This window comes from Anguilla rostrata, chromosome 14 (assembly GCF_018555375.3).
Source record: "Anguilla rostrata isolate EN2019 chromosome 14, ASM1855537v3, whole genome shotgun sequence".
NCBI classification, from domain to species: Eukaryota; Metazoa; Chordata; class Actinopteri; order Anguilliformes; family Anguillidae; genus Anguilla; species Anguilla rostrata.
In genome coordinates, this window is record NC_057946.1 from 13,360,857 (window position 1) to 13,382,782 (window position 21,926).

Here is a 21,926-nt window from a genome sequence, read left to right on the forward strand (position 1 = left end):
AAATTATTCATACTGTATATCCACACAAACCTGCTTGTGGTACCCACATCTAAAACTATTAACATGTATTAATAGGATTAAGGAATTATTATTATTATTATTATTATTATTATTATTATTATTATTATTATTATTATTATTATTCAGAATAATTCAATTATCTATTTGATATAGTTGAGAATTACCTTACCTCTAACCCGTTTTTTTTTCTTTTTCTATATAATTCTAAATTAATCCTACAGTTTAGAATAATCAGTCTTTTCCATCTCTGTTTCATACATGCAGTAGTGTACTAGTCGCACCCTTTTAGAGCTGAACATTATTTCACCTCTCAGAGGTCACAGTTTAGAGGAATTCCTCTCCTGTCATATCCTCTCCAAAGAATTGTGAAAACATGTCCAAGCTAATGGACTGAAATTCATTAGTTGGATTTGGTCATATAACAAGCTTTGAACTGAAATGCTTTGTTGTTATATAGAATGGCTTTCAGCTATGTTTAGAGGCCATTGTAGAACTGTTGATTACAAGGAATGACAGGGATTCACAGGTTTGGTAGTAATAAGCAGTCAAAAACTTTTGAAGTGTACACAAGCATCGAGCATTCTTAGATTAACTGTTTTTCTCTTACAGTTAAAAAATATATGTTTAGAAAATAGTGTTTTTTGTGAACTAGGTGGACAGAAAATTGTAGGCAGTTACTCTCACTTTTCATTCCCATCAGTCCTTGCTATGTACAATATACTAACTCCAATAAGAAAGCAGCCGCAATCAAGGATTTTATTTTTTAACAGATGCTACTAGCCAAAATTTTGGCTCAACATGGGTCTCAAATTGCGCAAAGGGCTCTTCATAAATTAGGTAAGCCAAAGTCCATGGTGAAGTAAAGATGCAAAAACATGTTCCAAACCTGACAAGTTTAGTTTATTTTGTGCACTTATATACTTGTTCTAACAATTATTCTTTGCATCTCCTTTAAGAACAGCATTTAGCTGGTAATGGTGGATATTCTCCATCCTTAGGGCAACATTCAGGCACTAACAGGTGCTATAACTTGTTACACTGATTTTTGATAATATTGTTTTGAGGATATAAGTACACCCACTCTCCCTAAACAGTGCCCTGAATTTATTTATTTATTTGAAAGGGACTACGGACAGTTAGTAACTGCCCCAGAATTAGCTTGATAGCTAAATTTCATCTGTAGATGTAGATGACGCCTCTCTTAATAAATATTACCATGAAGGCATGATAAACCCAGTCTAAAGTTTCTACACATTCTCAAGAAACAAGTAAGCTGTAAAAGTAAGCCTCTTGCAAAAAAAAATGATAAAATATTTTACCAAGGGGGCAAGGGGGGGGGGAGATAGCAATGATATATTGTGAAGAAGCGGAGCAGCAGTGTAGTATAATGGGCAAGGAACTGGTCTTGTAACCTAAATGTCACAGGCTTGATTCCTGAGTGGGAATAAAACTGCCGTTGTACCCTTGAGCAAGATACTTAACCTGCATTGCTTCAGTATATATCCAGCTGTATAAATGGATGCAATTTAAATGCTACATAAAAAGTTGTGTAAGTCACTCTGGATAAGAGTGTCTGCTAAAATGCCTGTAATGTAAAAGACGGTATACCAATAACTGCACAGCACATCACCAAGAGTTCAGTCACAACCTCACTTTCACCCTCTCCTAAGCCAACACATATCCTCATTATCCTTTTTCTGCCTATCATTATTCATACAAGTGGTGGTGTTAATTTAAGACATTATTTTTTTGTAATTTTTTAAAGTTGTAATTTTGCTTTTAGGAACCTACCCCACCCCCCCAATCTGTCTAAATGGGCCGTGTGCTGTCCTGCCTGTTTCTGTGAAAATCACCCAGAAGATCTCTCAGGCTAATCCTCCCTTGATCGGCCCATCACGCTGCTTGTTATGAAAGGCACAATGGCCATTATACTTTTTAACAACCCCAATTTTCCCCAGCATCAGACGGATGAAAATGTGACGAGGGGTCAGCCAAGGGACACGACCGAGGGAAAATCAGAGGAGCAAGAGATTAGAAGAGAGCAAATGCAGCTGTATTAATAGGATTATGCATCCCGCAGATTTCAATATGTCATCCGTGCCAGAGCAAAAGCAGGAAAAAGAAGACGCTAAAAAAGGAGAAAAATGTTTTTAAATGTTGATGGGGGTTATTTTTCGGGGCCCGGTTTTATCGGCGAAGGCCCTGGCAGCTGTGCCGCTGCGAGGCTGAGCGTCTGGATTTCGGCAGCTGGTGTCACCGTTGCGGCACGGGGCCTGTCGCTGTTGTGCCAAATGGGGATGGGGTGGGGGTGGGGGGAGAGGGGGGGATGACTTTGTGTGCAACCAATCAGTGAGATCGCCTTGGGAAACGAACGAGCAGCACTTGTGAGATATCACTTGTGTTCCTGCACATGTTACGTGTCACATACACTGCGGGTGTGGGTATCAGTGCCGATCACCCATCAGTGGATGCTTCCCCTATGGTTAAAATATTTCAGTATTTCACGTGTTATGTCAAGTGCAGACACCTTCATTCTTTGATATATAAGCCATATTTTGTAAATAAGTAAATATTTAATTACTATAGTTATCCCCCTTATAAGCATTCATCGTCTAGCAAAGATATTAGCACGGTAACAATTTAGTGATTTAGTCCGTAGAACCACAAGCATTCTCCTTCCGGTCATATTCATTCCATTGGCTTCACAGTAAGGCTAATAAAAAAAGCTAACGTGCCATACGTTCCCTAGAAAAGGCAGTAGTATGTAGGTATGAAGCAGCATGTAGGTATGTAGCAGCATGTCAGTTGCAGTAGCATGCCTTCCCTAGCAGAGTCAGAAGCATGCGGCCTATGAAGTCCTGTGGAAGGTACTGTGTTTTGCGGCCGTGTTCCTTTCTCTCTCTCTGCCCTGTCTCTGCTGTGTAGCAGAGCGGTTTCGGGGAAAGGGCGGCGAGCGAGGCCCCGTCTCACAGCGTGAGCCGGCCCCGGCAACAGCTGGGGTGACACAGTTCACTTCAGCGGCGTTTGGTACCGCCCGCTGTCCGCTTGTTAATAGCGGGTGAGGAAATCTGTATTCCGACACGACGCGGGAGCAGGGAGGGGGGCTTTCAACCTGCTGGAGAGCGCTGTCGCCGTGCCGACCTCACCACGGGAACCATCTTCTGCCGTGGAGCGGGAGTCAGGCTGCTCCAGATTTTGGGGGGATTTTTCAGTTTTGTTTTGTTGCGCTGGCTTGCATGAACTCGGTGCACTAGCGTTGGTGGTGCTCAGAAGCGAACTGTGGGCAGAGCTGGAGAGCTGTGTAGTCCTGATGCTTCAGCTTCATTTCAGCACAGCAAGCTTGAAAAATAGGGAGGTTACTCAGGAGCATGCAGCCCTAGCTGATCATAGCCGCATCAACAGATGGAAATATGCTGTCTTTTCTTTTCATTGACTGTTTATTTTCATTTTGTTTCATTGGCTGACAGTCTATGGCATCATTCAGTATGATGTCATTGTTGTAGCTCTATTTGCAGGTAACAGTAGTAGAAACACCACCATTCTGTACCAAGACAGTCAGCTTTGGCTTTCCAGGAAGTAGCTTGGTTCAAGCTGTAATTAAATAGTAAAGGGGTATTACTGCTGTCTGCTAGTTTTAACACAACTTTGTGTGACATTCTTTGTGAAATGAAAGACTTTTAAGAGATGGACACTGTACAAACATGGTTCTTATAAAAATAACATAAATATTTTCAGATAAGCTGTGTGGATAAGACATACTTCCGATGACTGAAAATATACTTCTCTAAAATTATATGTCACCACTTCACTAAGCTGTCCGTCACACATAAATTCATATCTTAGTTTAAAAAAGAATTTGTTAGAATGGAAGAAGGAGCTGCATTTGTAATAAGAATCTTAAGAGGAATAATGACTTCACTAAGTGAAACCATTTTCATTGTTCTCCTGTTTTCATTATTAGTAGTAAACATGTTCATTTGCATATTGTCCTTCTTCACCTCAAAGCTTTTACCTTAATTCCTGAGAAGTAAATAAAATTAAATTGTTGGTGATGATTGAATGGGGTGCCATTTTTATAATCCTTATTATTTCATGATCACTTTTCAACAAACACGCACAACATTGTGATATTCAGCCCATTTGTAATTCCTTAGATTTTTCTCATTCTGTGAGCCACCCACACCATAGTAATGCATGAACTTAATAACATACTGATTGAGATTGGAAACTGGAAATATGCCACGCATTAACATGCATACGGATGTAAATAGGAGGCATTCGTTTTGAGTGGGAGGAAACATAACCAGTTTCCTCACAGTGAAGGTTTATTAAAATTAGTTTGCATTTTTTGCCCATGAAAATGATTTCAGAATAACATGAACTGAGAAGCATTAGTTTAAGGAATACACTTTGATGATAATAATAATAATAATAATAATAATACATTTATAAAGAACCTTTCATACATGGCACCCAAAGCAATTCCAAATATGACAAAGGAGTAAAACAAAAGGAATAAACACAAAGGCAGATATTAAAAGACAAAGCAGGCCGTGGAGTGCAAAAAATGAAAGCCATTAGAAGAGATTAACACTATCAAAAATCCTAGTAACAGAACCAAGTACGAAAAATAAGGCAAACATTAGTCCCTCAGGCTGGGATGGTGCACATTTCATTTAGTTACGCACGCGTTCACGCTTGCTCCACCTGGAGGTGTCAGTGGCAGGGCAGAGAGAGGAAGCTCCTCTGGGCCCGGGGAGCGTGCGGGGCGTGGGGGGGCGACGTTCGGTTGGCTGGGAGATCGCCGTTTGACAGCCTGGGAAACTGAAAGAGTTCCATCTGGCGAAGGGGGCCAAAGGACGGCGCTCCGCGACCTTTGACACAGATCGGTCTTTCGGTAAACATCCCCGCGCGGATTTATGGGCCGCCCAAGAACAATAACAGCCGCAGCCGGCGGGGACGCCGCGGCTCAGCCCGCCTCTGCTGACTTCACGCAGATGTAGGAGAGGAAATTAAAGGATAAGCTCAAATATAAATGTATACAACGTGCTAATTCCACGCGTGTACATGCTAACTCCAGCTCGACGGTGTCGTTTGACCTTTCAGGTTGGATCGATTGGACGTCTTGCCCAGTCAAATACACCTTGTCCTTCACTTCACTTACAAACACACTTTAACAAACTTCAACTAGCTTTAAAAAAAATGGACTTATTCATTTGTCTTTCAATTCAGAAAAATTGTAAGTGTTAAACATGTATTAATTAAGCATGCTTAATTATTATTGGTGGCCACAATTAAGGAAAATTTTTTTACTAAATCGTGCTGAATCTGACAGTGTTCTTGTATTGCTTCATTATGGATTTTACAATGGCGAAAATACAGTAAGAACTTTACCCAGAGACTCTACAAAATAATTTATGGTAGTTTTGATTTGACTGCGTGTCAGAAGGTGAACCCAACAGAAAAGGTTTTAGTCAGCTTGATGGCAAAGTTTTAGTCAGCTTGATGTCCTTTTGGACACAGTTCTGTCCAGTGTTCCTATAAACTAATCTAAAAACAAACACACACTTGCCTGTAACTTGTTACTGATTGCAGTTTGCCCAAAAGACAAAATTAGTTTTAAAATAAAATTCACACTGGTCAGATTTATGTCATTTTCTGTCAATAGCTTCACAAGCTTGGAAGGCATTTACAGTGACCTTTGTGGAAAAAAGTACTTTCTCCCTTTCCTGCGTCCCTGCCTTTCCCCCCTTTTTTCTTGTTTTAAGAAGGGAGTGGGGGGCTGGGAGAGTCTATAAGAGGATTCAGCCCTGAATAGACTTTTGTTTTGCGCATTCTTTTTTCTCCTGACAGAGAGTCAGTTGCTGGGTGCCCCTCTTGCAGTGGCCTGCTCACCAGACATGATCCGGCCTGCTAGTTAGCATGCAGAAACAAACGACGATGCTCAGAAGGGCCCTGCAGGAATGTGAGGTAAGTGACAGGCCTTTCGAGAAGGAACCCCTCGGACAACACAACACAGCACAAACCTAATGCTGTGAAAATCCAAAAAAAGAATGCGAGGCAAGTTCACTTTATAAATTGAGAGCTAGAAACATAGAAAAAACAAATCCAGCTGGGAAATGCAACAACCAGCACCGTACTCTCTCAGTACTTTTAGGTGCTTGTCTAAGGTTGCATCTATGGATGGTCGTGTTGTTGGGGTTTTTTTGGGTTTTAAGTCCGAGCACATTCGACACGTGACAGTGCTCTGAGAAATGCCTGCCGGAATTGAAAAAGGGAGAGCGGCATAAAGCCATCGCCCCCGCGTCCCGTGGCTGTTGAGCGCAGTGATGACATCACAGACACAAATGGCCCCAGCCAGCGCCGAATTCTACAGTGGGAGGCGAGGAATTCCAGACGTCCGTTTCGTCGTAAGCACTGGGACCCGCAATGCCAGCTATGCAGCCGATTCTGGGAAAGGGAACAATCCATCCCGGTGCTCCATAATAATGCACTGTGTCACGGGAACGGGACAATCCGTGGCCACTGTTCGGCCTCCTTTTACGCAGAGTCCAAAACGTTCGAGGAATGCAAAGTTGCGTTTCTTTCCAAAGGAATGAAAAGATTCTATTGAAGTGCAGATTGACTATGCAGTAGATCAACCGCTGCACTCAAAAAATGTGCCCAGTTTGTCCTGTGCTGGGACTGCACATTTAGAGTGGTGGGAAAAGTCCATGGAAAATTGCAGATGATTCAACCAGAAAAGTACATGTTACAATAAAGATTAAAATGTAGAATTTTGCAACATGTTTCCAGTACATTATTGGGGTATGGCTGCCATCCACAAACAAGTCTCTGTTCATTTTAATTTATTATATACTGTCTCTCCTTAAAGGTGACCTCCTGCACTTTATATTTCCACAGGAAACATTTTTTTTAATTCTCCTAGGGTTAGGCTATGTCTATAAGTTCTGTGTGCACAACATTGGTTCCCATTTGGGAGCAATATAACGCTTGAACAAGACAGAAAAACACAAATGGAATTATGAGTTCACCTTTGTGCGCCGTGTTTTCGCAGTAGCGGGCGCGGTGTTTGTACACTGACTCTTGCACCAGGTTCTCTGTGGCTGGAGGCGGCCGCCCTGAGACAGCGGGTTGAACCCTCTGCCCCCTTTAACACCTCCCTCCCTCTAAAAAAAAAAAAAAAAAAAAAAAAAAGCAGGCAGCCCCTGCCCCTGAGCTTAAGAGAGCGAAACTGTCCCCTTGAGCTCCAGAAATCGTTAAATCCACTCCCAGCTGCCGCTCGCGCGATACAAGATACCTGACAGCTTCCAGGGGCCTTTGTGTTGCCAGGACATTCGCCCATTGACGAAGCCTGCTGACACCAGCAAGATCTGCCAGGGCTCAATCATCACAACAAGGGGCACAAACGCAGGAGCGGGGGGGGGGGGGGGGGGGGGAAAGCCAAGCCAAAGTGCATTATGGATTTCTTGTTGTGTTGGAAGGCCTGACCTCAGCAGCTTCTCGACGGCTGTTTTATTAAGAGGGGCTAAAAACCTCCTGTAACGGGGCCCAGAGCGCTGAGCCTCTCATCGCTCCTGGCAGAGGCGCTCGCCATTCGGTCCAGGGCTCCTGTGCCCTCTGCACGCTGCACGCTGCACTTGTTGGCCTAAAAAAAGTAACTAAAAAGAAAACAAAGCAGAAAGGAGAAAAGTGAATACGTAAGAGTAAAAGTAAATCGATCAGCAACAAAATAATATTGAAAATAATAGTGTCTTTACGGATCTCAAACACACGTGGCACAAGGAGACTGTGTGGCACAGACCACAGTGTGGGCAGCGCTTGACCCATATACGGATCCACCTGCGGTGTCGAAAGTTCGATTCGCACCATGGTGTTTTCTGTACTGTGATTCTGTGATCCTATGTATCTATAGCTGTCTCTGCCTTCCGTCTGTTTGAATAAAGTTAAAACATACACAAGAAGGCTGGACTTTCCACTCCTCTTGTATACAACAATAATATACTGTGTGAGTGTGTGTGGATGTGAAATGGAGGGAGGGGTAGGGTTATTTATCACTGGGGTCAAGGTCACAAAGTTTTACATAAACCTTAATGTATGACAGGACCGAAGCTATGTAAATGTACCTAATGTCTCCATGAGTATTTATTGCATTGTAACCAATGTAATAAATTGGAGGTGTCTGGTAGAAGTAATCTCCTCTCAGTCCTTTGGTTTCCACAGGTGTAGTTGTAGTAAGCAGGATTTGTGGCTTTAGACGCTCAAGACGTTCCCAGAGCAAGACATCCTGTCATTCGGCTTTGTGAGATGATGAATCCATAATCTATTCTCCCTGAGCCTGCCAAGCCTGCCTTTCCCTCCAGCCTGCCTACACGTACGCTGCGTGCCCTCGGATGAACCTCAGTGGCTGTGGAATGGCAGGGACAGAGGGGTAAGCAGTATGGAAAAAAACAGACAGGCTTGTTTATTCTGGCTACATCAAACCCGCAATTTATAGACATGGTAAACAGAATGCAGGAACAGCTAATCCTGTAAAATGTAAGGTCATTTTTTTTTTTTTTTTTTTAAACAGGGGCTCAGTCCTTGGCTGTAAGGGATGACACAACATTGATAATCTTGGCACGAGCAGCATTCTGCGGGGCATCACACTGGTCCCTTTGAGAATATGGGGATTTCACGACAAGAACATGACATCGGCATACCTGGAGATAAACGTGAAGCCAGTCACATCAGGCCACAACGGAGCTATAAAGTGTGATATAAATTATCTTAATCATGTGATCACCAAGTGGATGAAGCATTCAATAATTTTGAAGTTTTCTATTCTGCTACCCAACTTAATGCTGTCCTTAAAATATTCTATATATCTATATTTCTACTTTGGAAATGTAACTTTACAATTTCCATTTGAAAGGCAGTGCTTTATGAGCTGCATTAATGTGAGCATTTTTTTTTACACTTGCTTACTGCTGGTTTCATCTGACTCATATGGATTATACAGAGATTCTATTCATAGTTCAGAAGCATGTGGATATTTAATTATACATCATATTCTTTTGCCCATTTCATAGAATCTCCAGACTGGATTCATTCTATACATATACTTGAAAGTTTGAAAACCTCAAGTGACAAGAATGTTAATGTGCCAACACTGTCATATTTATTTCTCCTCATACATATTCAATTATCCTGGCACACCAAGATCTATGTCAGACCCAAGCGCCAAAGTGTACTTTTCAACCGCTTTGGATATTCTGAGCTGACGTTAGCAAGGTCTTGAGCTGTTTGCGAGAGCAAGGTGGCCTATAGTGTCCGAGAACAAACAGATCTATCCACAGTCCACAAAGAGCTCGGACTGGAAACCCTTAATGCGAGAGAACAGCATGTTTCAGATGAAGATTACAGCTGATCCTGTGGATTATCTTTTAATTAAAGATGGTCAAATTGTGCCGGGTCTAGTGGAGTGAACTCCTGGCCACTAATGAAGTTTAACCAGAAGTGTTCCATTTAATTACAGTTAATCATAAGAGCCCGGTGTGCAATGGGTGATAATCTTTCTAACAGACACTGCCTGACTGTTTTTAAAAAAGTTGCTGAGAGAAGATTAAGTGCGAGTTAATTAAGAGACTGTTGTTGAGCAAAACATAAAACGAGAAAGAGAGAGAGAGATATAGAGATCGATCAGGCACTAAGACCCTGCAGAGACAGAGCCAAGACAGTCAAAAGAAATGCAGTAGGGGATCTGAGGTGTGTTTACTTGTGTAAGATGCTCTGGGTAAAAGTGTCTGCTGAATGTCTAGTGTAGAGTGCAGAGAGAGAGATATCCTTGTGTCCACAGGAATCCTACTGTTTCTCTCCAGTTCTGCTTTTCCACTCGGGCAGGGCAGGGGCAGCTTAGCTCCAGGGGTGTGCCGAAGAGCAGGGGGCCTCAACTGCTTGACACCAGGGGTCCTGGGGTCAGATGGATCAGTGCGTGAGTGAGAGTGGCGGATGTGAGTTGGAAGGTGCTGAGAGGTTACCGAGGGCAACAGGGAACAACATAAAGCAAGAATAGGCAGTTTTGAATTCACCTGTGGAAAGGAGCGGGAAGAAACTCATTTCCCAACCAAATAACTGCCATACTGCAAAAGGGGCCTCATTCAACTCCTGCAATATCACATTTCTGTTCAATCTTGATGATAACACTAATTAATTCTCTCGCTGCATGTACAAATATACCACCATGACAAAATATCCTTTATATTGTACTTCAGAAAATTAATCCTAAAATGTAATACTTTAAGTGAATTAGGTGTTCAAAATCTTTGTGATACAATCAAAAAAGGAATATTTATATTTCCTGTGCAAAATATTAACTTCAGGCAAGTATCAATGCTCTGCAGAAAGCCATATCAATGCAACCACTCTTTCATTCATTATTATGCTAAACACTTTAACCTAAACTGCACTTCAAAATCAGATAATGATGTTCAAAGAGAACTTGTGATGACATTTCTGAAGGAAAAGTAAAATTATATCCTTCAATATTGTTATTCATTTAGCATAGTTTACGTGACACACCATGGAAACAAACTATGTTGAGCATGTGGAGGTCCATACCACTTGTTGATTGCAGTTCCCGGTATCCAGCTCTTTATAAAAGTCTCTTGGTGTCACTCTCATTGTCACCCTAAGCCTTGTCCCTGGAGCTGCTGTCACATCCGAAGAGAGTCCCAAATAACAACTTTTGACGTGGCACCTCTAAGGCCGGGCCTTTGCTCTCCTGACAGCCCGGACAAAAGCGCGGCCTGCCACCGATTGCCCTGCGCTGTTATGCTAATCACTGCCCTGCTGGGCCCTCTCACCAAGACGGACGTCAGAAACGCCGCGAGCCGCTTCTCTTTTTTTCCCCCCTAAACCCCGAGCCGACGTTCCAAGGGTTAAATCGTTTATGAAACAAGAGGCGTGTTAAATAGTTCATAAATGTCTATGGCTTTAGACATGACGCAGCTGGCGTGCTCGTGGACGCGCACAACGCCGAAAGTAAATCTCTCCTTATTCCTGCTTTTTTTTTTTCTTCTTTCTTTTGAAACGTGTGCATTCCTGTGTGTCAGATGGAAGTCATAGTCAAGCCTCCTGTAACCTTTGTAAATAACCAAAGCCAATATCACAGCTACAACGTCACATCCCTTCTTTCCCCTTCTTACGGACAAGCCTTTCGAAGTGGCAGCAGTCATTGGAACTTGCTTGTGAAAAAAAAGGATTGTGGAAAATTCTAATGTGATTTTACTAATGGTCTCCCCAGGAATATCTTTAATAACTTGAAGTGCAAGTACTCAATGTAGTCACTTGAAAGAATCAAATAGTAATGCATAGTCTTTGTAATTTACTGTTTGACAATGCACTTGTCTAAGCTCCAGGTTTTTTTGGGAGCTATTAAGAATACACATGCATTGAGGGTGATTTACAAAATTCACTGACCCCCACTAACATTTCGTGTTCTCTGGATTCATGTGTGCCAGTTGAGCAAATATGGACAAGCGATTTACTGGAGTGTATTGTGTGTATTCTACCCTTGCAAATGCTTTCTAAATCTAGTCCTTCGAGAGCACTTGTATGTTGGTTCTACAATAAAGAGCACCTGCTGTTCATTCAAGTGCTTAATTAAGTACAATAACACTGTACGTGAAAGGGAAAACCAATATTTGGTCACATTTACACCTCTGTCTAAGACTATGGGTTTCAACTGAAGTAGAATGGGCCACCAGGGCCAAATTATATTTTATGCTTGCACAAAAGGAGTGGGGAGTATTTATTTTGGATGAATATGCCTGCTTTCTATGGTAGGGAAACATTCTCTTCTTGTGAATTACCTTGGTGTATGTACTTGAAATGAGAGATTTTTATGATTTTGCAGGATGTTGGAAAGTGAGTACTACTAAATTAAAATAACGTAAGCCTCACTGATGTATTAAATGATTTATTATTATTATTATTATTATTATTATTATTATTATTATTATTATTGTTGTTGTTGTTGTTGTTGTTGTTGTTGTTATTACCTAATAATACTTAATTATTACTTAATAATAATAATAATAATAATAATAATAATAATCCTGAATAAATATATTAATACATGCTAATACGTAGTTGTAGATGCGAGTACCACAAGCAGGTTTGCATGCATATAAGGTACAGTATGAACAACTGCTGTATTGTTAATGTTTTACAAGCTTGAGGCAGGTCTAAAAGGTACTTTAAAATTCAGCAGCCAAGTAAAAGCAGAGTCACAGTCCAAGTGCTAGAATTAATCAGTGTAACTGGAGAAACATTGGAATTTAGCAAAATTAAAATGGTACGCTATCTCCAAAGTACAGGATATTTACCAACGGATCTATAACAGTCTTTGCAGCACATGCAGAGCCGGCTCCTGGCATAAACACTCTATGCCGTCATTTAGCCACAAGCATGCCTGGGCTACAGAATTCAACTTTAAAGTTTTTTGTCAGACATTTTAATTGTACAATATTTGTATTTATGTCAACTTTATGGTCTTTTAAGCCAACAAGTTAACAAATAAATCTGTACAAGTTTTGGAGGGCACACAGGATGTGAATCATGGTTACTGAAACAGTTTGTGTTCTCCAAATCTCCTCCGAGACTGAAATTTACATAAAATGTTAGATTAAAGCAGGAGTGGGAGACCAGGGAAAAGCATGGTATGAAGAAAAAAAAACTTTATCTGAAGTTTGATCAACCACAGCTATCTCCAGAGGGCTTGGTTCAGTTGAATTCTTTTTTTTTTTTTTCCATGGAAATATTGGATATTCACTCTGAATTTACTTCCATGACTGCTTGTGCTGAGTGCAAAAACTGTTCACACAGATGAGCGAGAGAGAGAGAGAGAGAGATGGGAAAGAAAAACAAGCATGACAAAGAGAAAGAACAGTGCATCAGAGGAGCGAAGAGAGTGCGGAGGGCTCCAGCGCTGTAGCAGCCGTGTGTTCCCGTGTGAAACGACGTTAGCTCAGCAGCATGTAGCCGCAGAGGCAGCGCGACTGCTGGGGTCAGGTATTGACACACTGCGGGCCTGCTTACGTTTTGTTGACGACCCTAATTATGTGCCTCCTCTGTAAGAAGTCAATAAACAAGGGGATTAGCATATGGACCAAAACGGTTTGTTTTGCATTTCACAAGGCAAGACAACTGCCAATCCCTCGTGTTGCGGTCTAAGACACAGGCCTTGATCTGGCCCTTTGATTGATGATGGGATCAAGGCAGCCAGAGAGTGTTAGTGCCCTCTGGCTTTTCCCTTTCTCTGTCCTGATGGCTGTGTGTCTGCTATGCTTGCCAAATGCTGATAGCCTCTACACTTTCAATATTCATAATCAAACGCATGTGTTTCTGTGTGTGTTAGACAGAGCGAGATAGAGAGAGAGTATGTGTGTGAGAGAGAGAAAGAGAGAGCAATAGAGTGTGAGTGTGTGAGAGAGACAGTGAATGTGTGCATGTATGTGTGATTGTGTATGAGAATTTTTTTTTTTAATTTGTCGTTAGGTTTGACTAGCAAGACTGCCCTGAAAAGTTTTTTCTTCTCTTAAACAGTTTGGCAGGCTAAGTGCTCGCTAACACTTACTTGCGAAACTGAGTTCCTGAATAAAAAGTGAAAGGCTTACTTTTACATTTAAGCTAAAGTTAAGGACAAAAATTGATTGATGACAGGCATTTGTACAGTAACGGATACTTTCATAAAGCTGTAACAGAATACATCTGTTACTAAGCAATTCATTTCCCCAAGTCATAAATTACTCTCTAATGTATCAAAACAGCACCGGGGCGCAGGGCACTGCAGGATAATGAAGTGTGTTGATTAAACAGTAGAGGCTTTAAGCAGGAAATTGTCAGTTGAATTTGATGGGAGATTAAATGAGGGTCCTAATGGATTTTGTCGCTGTACATCACAGATCTCAGCTTAATCTGTACAAAATGTTAAAATAGTGGCTGCAGCAAGACAGAGCTAATGAGCTGCCGCTCCACCATTTTAGGAGGATGGTGCTCTTGCCTTGATTTTGGTTTGTTCATTGCTTCATTGCTTAGTATGAATTTACTGGTGGATTTTGATTCATTTAGGTGGATTAAAGCGGTCTTCTTTGGCCACTGTCTGAACCAGACAGACAGAACTTTGACCTGGAAACTTGAATATTCATAGCGCTGACCTTCAATATCCTTACATTCAGTAGTTAACACCTTTTTGTTATAGTTTTATTTTGGTCTTTATTGAACAAAATCACTCCAATTTGCATGTGTGTTTGTGTGTGCGTGCGTGCGTGCGTGTACACTTTCATTTTGCAGTTGACGTGGGTGGTTTTCCCTCACTTTCAGCCTGAGCAGTCAGCAACATCTCCAGGTACTTTTCCGAATGAACAGAAGGTGCGATCCGTCCACACCCCAGTGGCCCAGCATTATAGCCTGTTTTGGAGAGCTCTCCAGGACAATCCCCCTCTTGAATGAGCGTGTGGGGACCCCAGTGGGGAGAGACATTGATCCCTGAAACGGCCTGATTGTTCCTATCAAGAGAGGGAAGAGAGGGGCGGACCGGGTGGGACGGCTCAAACTCCACCCAACGCCATTGAGAGGGAGTAAACAGGGAGTACCCCTCTCCCCATGAGTGAGAGACGGAGCCCGGACCCCCAAAGAAAGGGCTGTGGGGAGAACCAATGAAGGAAAATCTTCAGCCTCAGACAAGCTCTGCCTCTCTTTTCCCTTAGATTTATACTATCTGAAATAATGCAGAAAGCTCATTAAATTGTTTGTTTATGTGTCTTGTTGATGGCCTCATCAAAAACAATTTACATGGCTCATATCTGCCAAATATTATTTAATTATTTTTATTTTCTTTATATTCTCCATCGATAAAGTAATGGATAATCACTACCAACAGACATGACAGTGTTTTTGGCAATAGAAATTTAGCTGAAGGACATCACTGTAGGAAAGCATTTCCAATGTATTTTATTTTTTCAATGATATCAAATCTACAGTTCTATACAGTTTATACTGTAATTAGAAAAATATATAAACTACATAAATCCTTAATGGCCATTATGGGCTAACATTGGAAACATTGCATCTTGGTCTCTCGCATGTAGACAATTTAAATGAAGTCATATCACAACATGCAGGGCTTGCTGTATATCTCTGCTCCCAACATAAAGCAACACTTGCTTTGATGGAAAGTTTAGACACAAGATAAACTGGATCTTTTTTTTTTTGAGGAAAATTAACCTCAACATGCTAATGGAAGCTGTAACAAAAATCTGCTCTTAAGAACTGTAAGTGGTGGATTTCATCGCTACAATCGCAGAACTGTCAATTAGAGCATCTGCCATTTCCTAAGGGGTTGTTCTTGGATATTTTTGAGATGCAGTGTTTGCTTTGTAATCTAGAAAGCTGGCAGGTAATGAGGTAGATATTCACCCCCCTGGGGTATTTTTAAGCCAGTCCTCTCTTGAAGTTTTGTTTGGAGGTGACAGAAGAAACATGAGCTCCTCCGGGGCGTTTGAAGCTTATCAGGTTGTGAGTCTGAAAAGCTGACCGGTTCATTTAAAGCCAGAGACCTTTACCCTCTCAGTTAAACCAAAAACAGATGCCAGTGCTCAGGATCATATCCGGCTATAAATAAGCAGGTGAGGAATTTTTCACCACGTTGTTGGCTTCGTTATCCGACCTTCTCCGCAGTTCAGTTACTGTTGTTATTTATTTCCCCGTCCCTGCAATCTGCATTGCTTCTTTCTCCCTGCGAGAAGATGAATCATTAATTATGTGTGGTTCCAGAACTTTCTTTGTGCTCCCAGTGTTGGAGCTGGCTTGTTTATGACCCCGACCCTTGCTTGCTTGGAGCCTTGAGTCTAATAGCGAGCTGTCTCTGGCAGCGCGGCCCCCCTCTCTGTTTGCTTTTTCGGAGACTATTTACGCCCGAGGGCGTTTGAAACTTTTCTGCCACACTTTAAATCTTGTGCACTGAATGCTAAAAATACACATTTGATACACTGTGTCTTTGCGACCGCTCAACAGCGAATCAAAAACAAATCAGATTTTCTGTTCAGTTTGATCAACGTTTTGTATTCTTTTTACTCTTCTTAAGATATCATCCAGCAGGATGAAACCCTCCCATCCCTGGATAATGCTAGGGCGTGTTGTGCATTGTGCTGCTGGACCGAGGCAGCAGTGGTACGATCCAGACTTGATACAAGACTGTAGGTTGCAACCGTGCTCTAGAATAAACCTTAACAAGCTGAAACACCCAGCATCCCTGTTTACTGTACTTTTTGATATGGTATTTAAAATAGCAAGCCATATACTTGCCATAACACCAAGCTATTTTAATTAATTTGTTCAATTTAGTAAAGTTTTGTCAAAAAGTTTTAAACCATTTTCGGCTCTGTTTTTCCATTCAAACTTCCAAACATAAAACTGTCCAATTCCCTCCCATTCGTTTCCCATAACTCTCACTTTCGTTTCCTTTCCGTACGCATGTTCAAGCGGACCGCAGCAGATTTAGGAAGGATACATGGCATTGCAGAGATGATGGATGGCCAGGGGCAGGCGTAGCAGCACGGTTGGTTTCAGAGGCCTCTGTGGGACTGGGTCAGTAAACACTGGGCCTGTTCCGGGAGCAGCAGATAATATGACAAGCGGGGAGGGGGCGGGCGGTGCCATCCGAGGCTGGGGCAGCGCAGGTGTTCCCCGTACCGTCCCGGGACGAGGCCTCAGCCAGGGGGGAGGGCACCTCCAGGAAAATGGAGAGGCGTTGAGTTACTCAGCCGGAAGCCAAACCGTGAGACGGACCGGGGAGTGTTCCTGACACCGGGCTAAAGCCAAAGCGACAGTTACAGATCCCGCCGGTCTGGTAACACGAATGAGCGAGTGAAGGAAAAATAAAAAACCTTCCCCAGTGCGTACTATTTTTTTATTTGAGTTCATTCCCCACGCACTACTGTTTGTATCACGAACCTCAGGACATTACTCACTTTGGATCCGCATTTATGACAAATATGTATGATTTATGGATGAAGTTTATGGCCCAGATGGATTCTGACATAGGTAGTTTTCATTCAGCCCCCTTATGTGGATTGAGACAGGACCTATAGCTTGCTTCTGATGTCTTTCTAAGTTTAATAGATGATTTTTCTTTTTTCAGGTCTGAACATGATCATGCTAAAACATGCTAGTCAAAGCTAGCCTACCAGTGGCATATGAGCATGAAGTTTTCTCGGCTGTCTCGGTTGGGGTGTATATCCACAAGGCCCAAACATCCTAAAATCTCTCTTTACACAACGGGGAAGCATTTCACCAGCAAAAACCATAAGCACGTGTGAGTTTAGGGAAATGGCACAAACGATAGTTAAGATTCTGCACGACTCTTCCTTTAAGCTGCCCTTTTTTCCGTTTCTTTCTGTTGCCATGACTTCACATCCTGAGTGTTATGCTGAGGTTAGCAGGAGGCTGGAGTGTGTCATTCTGCCAAATGTTTGGAGAAATAAAGCAGGTATCCCTCTGCTTTACACCCCCCTCCCTCCTCTCAGCAGCTGGGGGGCCACGGGGCTGGGGTGATGTCATGGAGAAGGGGGTGAGGTGTCAGAGAAGTAATGGGGAGTAATGAGTAGCAGGTTTAAATTCACCCCCTCTGCACATGGTCACCCTTTAAAGTTTATCCATTTTTTCTCTTTATTTCCATTTTCTCTTTCCTTGCCAAGCATTGGCACCAACAATGCAATTATTAAAGCATGCATTCTATATTTGTTCATTTTGATCATACATAATTCATTGTGTACTGTAATGTCTACAAGAAATATGATCACCCATACTACGTATTCGCTGAGTAATAAGCTATTTTTGGCTCTGGTTTTTGTCTTAAGCTGTCATAGCCAGAATTTCTTTTTTTTCTTTTTCTTATTACGAAAATAAAATTGTAATGATATTCCATAATGAAATATCGTTTCATTATTTAATTCACGTTTATTTTTGCTGATAGTTTTCTTTGTAGCAATTCACAGGCAGCATTTGTTCAAGCGATTGCGCAACGTTTAAATAAGGTCAAGTTCGGTTAGCGTCAAGCGAGCGAGAAGGCAGACCGTCTGCGACTGGTGCTGGGAAGGTGTGGCGGAATGCAGCAGAGGAGCGCGGGTACTCTAACCGTGCTACAGTGGCGGCGGCGGGTCCCTGTCACACCGCGTCATCACCTCCAGCCTGACTCCGCCACATTAGTGCCTGGGTGTGCGACTCGCGCAGCTGAACTGTGAATTTGCAAAGTGAACGGCTCTTAAGTGGAGCAATTACGCTACATCTGATGTGCATTACGCGCATTAGCCTACGGTGTTCGCACGAGCTAGGAGCTAACGAGTGACCAAAGAAACTACACTCACACAGCGCTGGTCTTGAACACAAGCAGCTCCCTTGGGTTTGGGAAGTTCAAGTGCGGTGTTTCGGTCGATATTTGTCATCTTTTAAAAAAAATTATAACTGAGGGTAAAAACATGATTTAAGTTCATTCTTCCTCTTTCTTCCTGCTCCTGTTATCCATCCTTTCCAGACTCACAAACCAACCCTGTCAGTCGCACTGACACCAGTATGTGGCCACACAGTAAAAAAAAACAAATAATCAAATACATAAAAAATCACTATATGACAAAGTTATAAATTTAATAAAATAAAATAAAAATAAATAAAATAAAAAGTAAATGAAGAAATTGTAGTTCTTAATTAAAATGCAGCAATAATTAAATAAAAATGTGTTTACTCTCTTATGCATGCATATAAACATTCTAAATAATTTAATAACCAATAACATAACCAATAATTTCTATTCTCTTATCAGATTAAAAGTCAGCAGTGTATATAGAGGAGCAAATGGCATAACACAAGGCTAACTTAAGACGATACTGTCTACATATAGACATAACAAAATGGAAACAGCAACCCCACCACTAATATAATAATAATAATAATAATAATAATAATTCAAACAAGAGGAATTCCATGGATAGCTATAGTGATAACTAACAAGCAATGTGGAGACCATTTGTAGGTGCACTGGGTATCTGCGGTGCTTCTCTTTAATTGCAGCATATAGCAACATATCTGACTGCTAGTGGGGCTGCAGGTGTTTCTCCTAGAATTATTGACAGGTTTTCATATTTGGGAAGTGGGGGAGAATGGTAGATAAATTATGAAAGAGGATTCCCTTTCTTGGGTGTGTTTTTAGGGATTACAAATTGGTGAGTAAAAGGGAAAAAGGACAGTCAATGATTAAATCCAGGCCTCTCTGTTGCTTGGATATATTTGCTGCTAAATTTACAAATTTGCTATTAACCTTTTTGAAATAAAAACTAAACCAAATTGATTTTTGCACAGATTTGTGCTTTCAGCAGGTTCCTTTACTGCATCTCAACTGTCCAATGCCACTGCATGAATTTTACACACATTTCAATGTATCACATTTCACATTTAAACAAAACTCATAAAATGCAGTCAGTACATATTCCTTTGAATCCTATTAGCAATTGTGTTACCTCATGCTATGTTATTAGAGCACTTTTGCATAAATCCTTAACAAACTGAAACCTACTGACATGTCTCTCATGATAACTAGCTCACATGGTCCTGAAGATGCTAACAGCAGGGGATTCTACCTCGGTAGGGCCCGAGCATGGTCAGGGTTGACATTCTCAGCCACTCTGAGGTTAAACTCAAAGCAGAAAGAAAGACGGAGAGAGGGAGAAATAAAGTGAAAAGAAGAAAGAAAGGAGTTGTCAAAATGGCGGCTGGAATATGACAGGTCCTAATTTGACAGCACAGCCAGAGGTGTACTCTTAAGAGGAATGGCAGAAGTGTCAGAAACCCGTTGCCATGACAACCCGGGGTCACCCTCCTTGAGAGAGTCCACAGAGGAGGGCATGGAGAGTCTCGGGGGATAATTACATCAGAGTTCGGCGGGTAGGAGCATGGATATCAGCAACATGCAGCGCTTCAAAAGCCCTGGTTAACTGTAATGTTCTTAGCCACATGCCTGCTCAGGCATCTATCGAGGTTGTGAAGAGTTCAGATGGAAACAGAGCAGGGCAAAGAGGAGGAGGGCAAAGAGGAGGTGCAGGTGTAAAGATTGGTGCCTATGAGGGGGGAAAACAGGGCCGTGAGGCATACGTGTGTGTGCTCATACACGCTGGGGTAGCACTGGGGTAGCGCTGAGGGCTATACTCCCACATGAGGAGTGCTCCTATCGAATGCCTGCAGTTTTCAGGCCACGCTCTCCTTCCCTGTTCCGAGCAGGGTAGAGACTGGAGGCACTGAGAATAATGGGACAAACCTGACACTGCACTGTGACACGTTCAAGCACTGCACATTTTGGCTCTGTTCATCTCTATTCTATTTGGCTGTGGGAATGCATCATGGTTTATAGGCTTAATTCACAACCTTTGTGTACTTCTAAGGATTATGTCACCCTCATAGCACAACTTTATGGCAATAATAATAATAATAATAATAATAATATTATATATATTATTATAAAGTACTAAAAGCATTTTGTAGATGAAACAAGGCCACAAAACAAAAAGGAATGAATGAAGAAAATTTTACATTTAACAATTAGACTCAGTGGCGGTAATTATACGAAGCCAAAAAGTAAGTACATCCATTATCTATAATAATTACCTGCTTATCCTAGTCAGGGTCGCGGGGGATGCTAGAGCCTATCCCAGCCTGCATTGGGTGAGAGGCAGGAATGCACACTGGACAGGCCGCTGGTCTTTCGCAAGGCACACACACCCTTCACTCACACACTCATACCTATGGCAGGTATGGAGAGATGAGCCTTGGAGGTGGGTCTGAAAAGCCCACATCAGGCCCTTTGCTTTTTGCCAGGTGGTTTGAGCAATGAGGAATTCCTTGTTGTTTGCTGTCCTAAGAGCACAGCATTCTGGGCGTATTTGGTGTATCCCCTTTTTAGAAACCCACAGAAAGATGAACCGTCAGCCTCTGAAGTATCCTCCATCCCCACAAACCGCAGTAATAAAACAGGTTAATGCTGCTGACTGCATGGTAATGGAGTTAACCGCTACTTAACCCCAACCGATCCACCTGTTCATCTATTAAAGCGCTAGGTTCTTATCTGAAAAAGACAGAAAAAGAAAAAACGCTCGGATTTGAAAACATAAAGGCTAATTGATGTTCCCTCGTACAGTAAGTCATTTTCAGTGTTACATGTAACGGACTAATGTGGGGACAGACTATCGATATCTGAAGAGGGGTGCCAATATGTATATGTGATGATGTCATTGATAGGAATTAGGTTGATTCGATAACAATGAAGGTGTGTCAATGTATCAAAATAAAGTTATCTATGGTCTGATTGTGTTAGAGGCATCGATGTGCATGAAACCAATCACTCACCCATATTGGAAAATAAGACCTTCTACTGAACTATCAATGCTGTCAATATCCCTAGAAGTGAAATGTTGATAGTTTCTGGTTGGTGACACGGCACACGACGACTGTATCTATTGATTAGTGTTTTATGCAGTGAGTCATGTTTAACTGGAGCCTGACCGAGTAGAGATTTGTTTTCAGCTCACTAATGACCTATTAAACTGTGGATTATTCTGTGTGATTGCAACCTTTTTAATGTGTAATTTTGAGGAGAATAAATGTGCTTGAATGAATATGAACAAAATTCTAATATAGTAGATTTTGATTTTTGATAATACAGATCTCAGCTTACAATATCCAAAATATTTACTTATATTTTACAACGTGACCAGGAACTGAGAGTGCAACAGAAAATGTGTTATGTTGATCATGTGATCTGTGGAAGAGCTACTGCCTTGTGTTTATTTATTTAGAGTCAATAGCTGTGTTGTGATAAA

At 41.7% G+C, this 21,926-nt stretch overlaps 1 long non-coding RNA gene across 4 annotated transcripts in view; it reads left to right on the forward strand.

The window, feature by feature from the left end:
* LOC135239690 (uncharacterized) overlaps positions 1-10,203 on the forward strand; it is a 115,859-nt gene extending 105,656 nt beyond the window's left edge. The window contains exons 3-5 of one of the 4 annotated variants that reach the window (XR_010325460.1): positions 5,875-5,991; positions 8,245-8,452; positions 8,594-10,203. This is a non-coding gene — a long non-coding RNA (uncharacterized LOC135239690). Of the gene's footprint in view, positions 1-5,874; positions 6,806-8,244; positions 8,453-8,593 lie in introns of those variants that run through there. The other 3 variants (XR_010325459.1, XR_010325461.1, XR_010325458.1) reach the window with 3 other exon arrangements.
* Positions 10,204-21,926: the final 11,723 nt, after the last annotated feature.